Genomic DNA, 7,756 nt, shown 5'->3' with positions numbered 1-7,756 from the left:
CAACCGAGGGAGGGAGGGGGAGGGGGCGCCCCTGAGTGGAGGGGACGTCCACCCTGGGGGTGCAGTCAACAGTTACAGCATATCCAGCCGTGAACTGGCCTGTGGATTTCGCAAGGTGGATGTCTTGGCCACAGCTGGGTCTTGGTCCAGGTGTAGCACCGTGTTCACCACCACCAAGGGGTCAGTGAGAGCCAGCCCTGCACTGCACGCCACCCGCCCCCTCAGCAGGGCCCTCTGGGAACTGTGAGCGGACGGGAGGGCAGAGGGCCGGAGGGGCCGACTTCCCAGCGTGCTAGTGCGCGGCCCGCTCTTGCAGCGACGCCCAAAGCTGCAAGGTGGATGAGGCTTCGCACTCAGCACCTGGAGAACACGGCCTGCCACACGCTGGCCTCGGAATACGACGAGTCCTGCCATTTTCTCCTCTCTAGTGATCCTTCAACCTCAAACAACTACCGTTGGTGCCTAGAAAAGACCCTGCATTTCTACATGTCCCCGCTCCGGCTCACCGCCGTCCTCTCTGCATAACACGGTCTTTCCCTCCTGCCCCCACGGCACCCACCGGGCCACCTTCTAACCCTCCTTTCCGGCTTGGCGCCAACGGCATGCCTCCCTCGGGCTCTCCTACACAGCCACTCTCCCGGGCAAAAATGTTTTGTCCTCTCCATCTCTCACCCCACGTGCCTTCTGCATACACTATTATGATGCTAATGATACACTGACAGTCTCACTGAGCTGTGAGACTCTTGAGAGTAGATTCTGTTTTGTGTTCATTTTTTCAGCTCTAGCACTTGGGACACAGTAGGAGCACAATCACTGTTTACTCAGTTGGATACACTTGAATTCGTGATGCTCGTCTGATGGAATTTCTTACATTAATGACTGGTTCGTTTAAAGCCCTCCTGACCCCCACTCCCACGACAAGGGGTCCACAACGGCACAGGTGTGACCCACACGCAGACAGTGATCTCAGCCTCTAGAGAGAGCTCCCGTCTCCACGCGCGTGCGCGCGCACACACACACACACACACACACACTCACAAAGTACAAGAGGGTGCCCCCACACCCCAAGACCAAGCTGTGTCAGGGATGAGAGGATCAGCCTCTGTGTACCTGCGGCATCCCCTCTTCCTCGTCCACTCGTGATGGTGACTTTCCCACATCATGGCTTGGCCAGGGGCTACTGCCACATACCTATCTTCCTCTGGAACTTTTTGGAGGGGTACCCTGGCTGGGCCACGGAGAATGTACATATTCCTCGATCCCTGACCTAATATCATCATGAGCCCTCCAAGTTCATGGCCACCCCTGTCAAGTCATGAGGAAACAAGGTCAGAAAGCATCAGGACAGACTTGGGAAACCCTAGGAGAGATGACTTCTAAAGACAGGTGGAGCGGCTTCTGGAACGTGGATGTAGGGGTGGGTGTAGAGGAGGGGGAAGGGCAGGGAAAGGTCAAAAGAAAGTTATAATAACTGGCTCATTCCCTGAAGAGGAGACTTAGAGGACGTTTGCAATTAAACGTATCCATCTGGAGATTCAGGAGGTACATTCCTGCAACCAGGATGATGGTGATTCATTCAACAGATACTTCTTAAGTCCCTTACACTCAATAATACAAGTGCCTTACCAGGCCAGGCACTGTTCTAGGCACAGCTGACAAACCAGGAGCTGGAGGCCCCATCTTGGTCCAGTGTAGCATTCAATTAAACACTAGCTCAACAGCCAAAAATATATTTCCTTCTTTACTGTTGATTCTCATAGAAACACCAAAGAGGGAGTGTCCATTCATCACACACAACACAATTAAAACCCCTTCCCACCTCCCCGCTCAGCACTCTCACAAAGTGACCACTGCAGAGTCCTCCCTCCCCACTCCAAGCTCCCAACCCCCTCACAAGCAGCTCTCGCCTCCTTTAATGCAGGAGAAAGAGGCTGAGATGAGAGTTTAAGGAAAGAAAGAAAGAAATCATTACCCAAAGTTGTGCCCAAATCAGGAAGGGAGCCACTAGAATAAAGCCAGGATCCAGAAACAGGGAGCCCCATCAGTTACCGTGGTTTTTTTTAATTTAAAAAAAAGGGGGGAGGGGCTTCCCTGGTGGCGCAGTGGTTGGGAGTCCGCCTGCCGATGCAGGGGACGCGGGTTCGTGCCCCGGTCCGGGAGGACCCCACATGCCGCGGAGCGACTGGGCCCGTGAGCCATGGCCGCTGCGCCTGCGCGTCCGGAGCCTGTGCTCCGCAATGGGAGAGGCCACAACAGTGAGAGGCCCGCGTACCGCAAAAAAAAAAAAAAAAAAGGAAAAGATCAATCTCCAGGAAGTCACGGACTTCAGCCTGCATCACGGCAGCGAGCTGCCTCCCGGGCATAAGCCCACTGCAGACGGTGCTTATCAAGGAAGATGGTGAGAAGGGGCAGCAGTGTCTATTGTGAGAATGTAAAAGATGCTTTGTCATTGTTTTGTTTTTTTTTAAATAAATGTACATATTTATTTATTTATTTATCTATTTTTGGCTGCGTTGGGTCTCCGTTGCTACACGCGGGCTCTCTCCAGCTGCAGCGAGCAGGGGCTACTCTTCTTTGCGGTGCGCGGGCTTCTCATTGCGGTGGCCTCTCCTGTTGCGGAGCACGGGCTCCAGGTGCATGGACTTCAGTAGTTGTCGCACACAGGGTTCAGCAGTTGTGGCTCGCAGGCTCCAGAGCACAGGCTCAGTAGTTGTGGCGCACGGGCCGAGTTGCTCCGCAGCATGTGGGATCCTCCCGGACCAGGGCTCGAACCCGTGTCCCCTGCATTGGCAGGCGGATTCTTAACCACCGCGCCACCAGGGAACTCCTGCTTTGTCATTGTTTATTGCCCATTCCTGACACATCAAATGGTCAGCGTGTATTTCGTCATTTTGTTGGATGGATATTAGTGTGTAAAAAGTCACTCATCGGGCTTCCCTGGTGGCGCAGTGGTTGAGGGTCCGCCTGCCGATGCAGGGGACGCGGGTTCGTGCCCCGGTCCGGGAAGATCCCACGTGCCGCGGAGCGGCTGGGCCCGTGAGTCATGGCCGCTGAGCCTGCGCGTCCGGAGCCTGTGCCCCGCAACGGGAGAGGCCACAACAGTGAGAGGCCCGCGTGCCGCAAAAAAAAAAAAAAAAAAAGTCACTCATCAAGTGCCAAAGAAGTGCCTCTGCCTAAGCATTCTGCAAAGACTTAAAGTTGATAATAAATTCAACCAGACATTGTTATCCCTCACAAACCCATGAGCTGGACCGTCTACACTTGCCAACTGACCCAAGTCTGGCAGGAAATGGAAGGATCTCTGCTCGAACCCTCGCCACCGAGAACTGTTTGCTCTGTATCCACCTCACCAGCCGTGATAATAAGGATGAATAATGTTTACTGAAAGACAACTACACACAAGGCACCATGTGTCAGCTCTTTTCCACGGATTTTCTCGGTCAGTACTGACAGATCCATGAAGTAAGGTCTACAGTCACCCCCCCTTGGAGATGAGGAAGTCGAGGTCAGCAGGATTCAGGGGCTTTGCCCAAGGTCCCACTGTCAATACCAGGAGGAGCCACAGCACCAGCCCCGGAGTTGGTGCCCTCACGTGCTGGGGGCTCATGGCCCAGATCATTCTGCAACTTCGGAAAGAGAGAGGGGCGTCCCCGCTTTCTGTGTGAAGCTCATCCACAGCTAAATAAGGCCATGTCCACACAGCGAACTCTGCTGGTTCAGCCAAACAGCTGGTCGCTTTCACAGGGAAAGAATCTCACTAGTAATATACCAAAGGCACAAACTGACTGAGTTGATCTGGAAGCTTCCTAGATAGAGACCATTAGAAATAGGATTCAAAATCCAAGATCTGCTATTTCTAGGTTATTCTCTGGCACACTGCTGCTCAGAACCTCTCATGAAAAGTTCAATCCTTGTGTATTTTACCAAATCCGAAATTGATGCAACCCCATTTCAAATGTTCGTTTTTCTCTTTTCTCCCCAACTTTTTGAATAAGTTAAATTTTAAACAAGTAGAATTTAGCTTTCTTGTTGAACACTTCAGTAAAAGATGAATTGTCTAACGGATAAGAGGTTATCCTAATATTATTGTGACAAAACCTATAAATCATGGCTCTTATAATTTTTCAAGACAAAATTATATTTTGTTTCCAACATGTAGCTCTTTCTATCTTTCAACTATTTCGGGCAGTTTTGCCAAGACAGTTTCTTATGGAATATTCAGACAACTAGGTCTCATCCATGACAGGTCAACATTCACTTTGGAAATAAAACACCTTTTTATTTGTTTTTTAAAAATAATCTTACAAAGGTCTTTATTTTAAAATTTATTTATTTATTTATTTATTTGGCTGCGCTGGGCCTTAGTTGCAGCATGCGGGATCTAGTTCCCTGACCAGGGATTGAACCTGGGCCCCCTGCATTCGGAGGGTGGAGTCTTAAGCACTAGACTGCCAGGGAAGGCCCAAAAAAACTTTTTAAAACACTGAAATCAGGTTGGGTGGGTACTTCTTCTCTTATTTATTTTAAAAGTTTAAATAATTGAGGCATTAAAAACTCATCGAGAATCACACCAACCTAGCGAGTAAGTTCTTATTTTCCCTTCCAGATGCACACAGAACCTCACACATGTGCAAACCTATCCTGTACGCTTTCAACCCTGCTCATTAGAAATAGAATTGCCTTTGTACAAACTATCAACCAGGGTCTGTCCCTTCTCCATCCACCCACCCTCAGAGCTGGGTTTTTACTCGATATCCTTTCTCAGCATTAATTGAGTTATGAATATTTACGTATGTCTTTTACTTCCTCAAAATGCCTTTCTTTCCGTTATCTCTTTCCATCCTTATAGTAACTCCGGGAGGCAATACTGTCTCCCTAAATGCAGGAAATAGACTACACGTTGTGCTGTGGCAGAAACAGCTATGAATACAGCCGACTGTGTCTGTAAAGGGCCAGACAGGAGGCGTTTAAGGTCTTGTGGGCAGGCGGTCTCTGTTGCAGCTTCTCAGCTCTGCCCCCGCAGTGCAACGGCGGCCTGCATTTGAATGAGTATGTGCATGCTCCCACCAGACTTTATTTACAGACTCTGATTGGAAGGCCTGTCATTTTCATAGCTCACAAAACATTCTTCTTCTTTTGACTCAACCATTAAAAATGTAAAAACCACTCTTAGCTCGTGGACATACAGGTGGTGGGCCATAGCTGGCCCATCTGGTCCAGAGCAAAGGCTCCTGGGATTAGGAAGGACCTTTAGAGAGCTATGAGTTCATTGCCCCTCCACTCATGGGTGAAGGATCGGATGCGTCTCCAGGCGGTAGCCCACGTGACCTGCCAAGACGAGACCCCAGTTATTCTAACTCTAGTTCAGTGCACTGTCCACCAAAAGGCACTGCTGCAAATAAATGCAGATGAGGCCAATTAAAGAGATAACTGTAAAAGCCGCTCAGCATCACTCCCAAAGCCAAGGACACCCAGTGCCGGCTGCGTGGCCTGCCACTACCTCTTCAGACAGCGCCTGGCACGCTTTCAGAGGGCTTGAGAAACATAACTGGTTGAGCGGAAATCGTCCCAAGAAATAGCACGGTGGCTTTTGCTCTGCCGCTGCCTTACCCTGCTACAGTTTAACTCCTCTTCTGTCCGAGTTGTGAAATCTGTAAAGTAAGGAAGTTGACATTTGCCGTTTTAACTTTTACGACAGTTTCACTTTTTATACCAACTTAACCAGTCCCCAGATAGAATGCCACCACCAGGCAAGGCAGACTTTTCTCCAGGTAATCTCTAACAGAGGGCTCGGTTGCGTAACAGCCAGGACAAAGCAGTTTAGCTCTCTCCCTTCTTCTGTTTGCTTGAAATCCATGTTTCGTCACCTCTATTCATTTGTTTTCTACTGTTTCAATAAGAACAAAACCTCACTAGCTGGGGTGGCAGGGCAACTGCCCCGGAAGCAGCAAGTTGAGATCAGAGTTAGCCCTTCCAAAAGCTAGAGCAGAGACCATCGTGCAGGGTGTGTGTGTGTGTGTGTGTGTGTGTGTGTGTGTGTGTGTGTGTGTGTGTGTGTGTGTGTGTGTGTGTGTGTGTGTGTGTACAGAAACTAGACACAGGTTTAAACTCTTCAGGGAAGGGGGCCAGAATGGGCGGGGAACAATGGAACACAAAGCTACCTGAGCCCACGTGGGAAGAGAAAAGGACATTCTGCTTATTTGCTCTTCTCTGAAGCACTTCCTCCATCAGCCTCCTCCTGCCTCCTCCTGTCCCTCTGGCTTGGCTGCTCTGAACCATCCAGTCTGGACAAAGGGCCCTGAGGGCCAAGCCCCGCCGGCCCCAGCCCCCCACTCTGTGGCTCCCTGCACTTTGCCCACCTCCACTGCCCGACGGCCGCAAGCAATGGTCAAGTGTGAGCAAGTGCGTGACGGTCTGCCATCCCCACTGCCCCCCACCGCTGGTCTGGGGGCCCCTGACACCAGGGCTGTGGTCACTTCATCCATCACTGAACACCAGCACCCAGCAGAAGGCCTGACACGCAGCAGCAGAAACTCTGTTCGGTGTTGCTAAGTGAGTGAATAGCCCTGGTTCCAAAAAAGAAAAAAAATCCACAAAAATATGAACCAATGCTTTTATTTATTTATTTATTTATGGCTGCGTTGGGTCTTCGTTGCTGTGTGGGGGGCTTTCTCTAGTTGTGGCGAGCGGGGGCTACTCTTTGTTGCGGTGCACGGGCTTCTCATCGCAGTGGCTTCTCTTGTTGCGGAGCACAGGCTCGAGGCACGCAGGCTTCAGTAGTTGTGGCGCACGGGCTTAGTTGGTCCGCAGCGTGTGGGATCTTCCTGGACCAGGGCTCGAACCCATGTCCCCTGCCTTGGCAGGCGGATTCTTAACCACTGCGCCACCAGGGGAGTCCTGAACCAATGCTTTCAAATGAAGATTTAATGTTGGTCCCATAAACACGTATCGCCCGGATGGGAAAGCTGGACTGAACCCAGACTCCACTTTGATCTCTAGTAGGACAGAAACAGCAGGAGCTGTGGACCCAAAAGAGCCCCTGACCTTCCGGGGGGAGGGGGTGTGGGAGGTGCTGGGGGTTATTTACATAGCGACGTGCTCAGCTGGAGAGAGCCCTTGGCTTTCCCAGGGTCCTAAGACTTCTCGAAGAAGGGTCAGCAGGGAAAGCTGTGATGTGCATCCAGTTCTTCAGCATCACCTTCGGTGAGACTTTCAGGAGTGTCCCAAGAGGCAAAGAAGTAGTACCATTAGAAAGTCAAAGAGTTGCCCCACAGTATACCCTCTCTGTTCCGCAGCTTCTTCATCCAAAAAATGGGCAACGTTACCATCTTTCCCCTACCTTACCCCAACTTGAAATGTTACCAGGCAATTTTTGCACGTTACTTTATGCAGCCTTCTTTTTAGTACATATTACACTTTCAACATTTATTTAGCATCTACTATGTGGCAGACACTGAGCTGAGTTCAGTGGAGAAAGCAGAGGAAGAACAGAATGACACTTCTGAGAAGCTCGTGGTCAACTGGAGGAAATGGAGGAGGTTAAATGAATTAATTAAGCCCATAATTCAGTGGAAAAGGTCAGCAAAGATGTAAATCGTTGTCAAGTATTATAAGTGGTACAGCAGGTTGGAACAAATGGGTATTAGGCACAAAAGCTTCGTTTTGGGTGGAGGTCAGAGAAGCTGCCACATTATGTTTTTAATTGGACCTTGAAGAATGAATAGAAATCCACGGTAGCAGTATACGGGGAAGAGGG

This window comes from Kogia breviceps, chromosome 10 (assembly GCF_026419965.1).
Source record: "Kogia breviceps isolate mKogBre1 chromosome 10, mKogBre1 haplotype 1, whole genome shotgun sequence".
Taxonomy (NCBI): Eukaryota; Metazoa; Chordata; class Mammalia; order Artiodactyla; family Physeteridae; genus Kogia; species Kogia breviceps.
Note: the sequence above shows the minus strand (reverse complement) of the source record.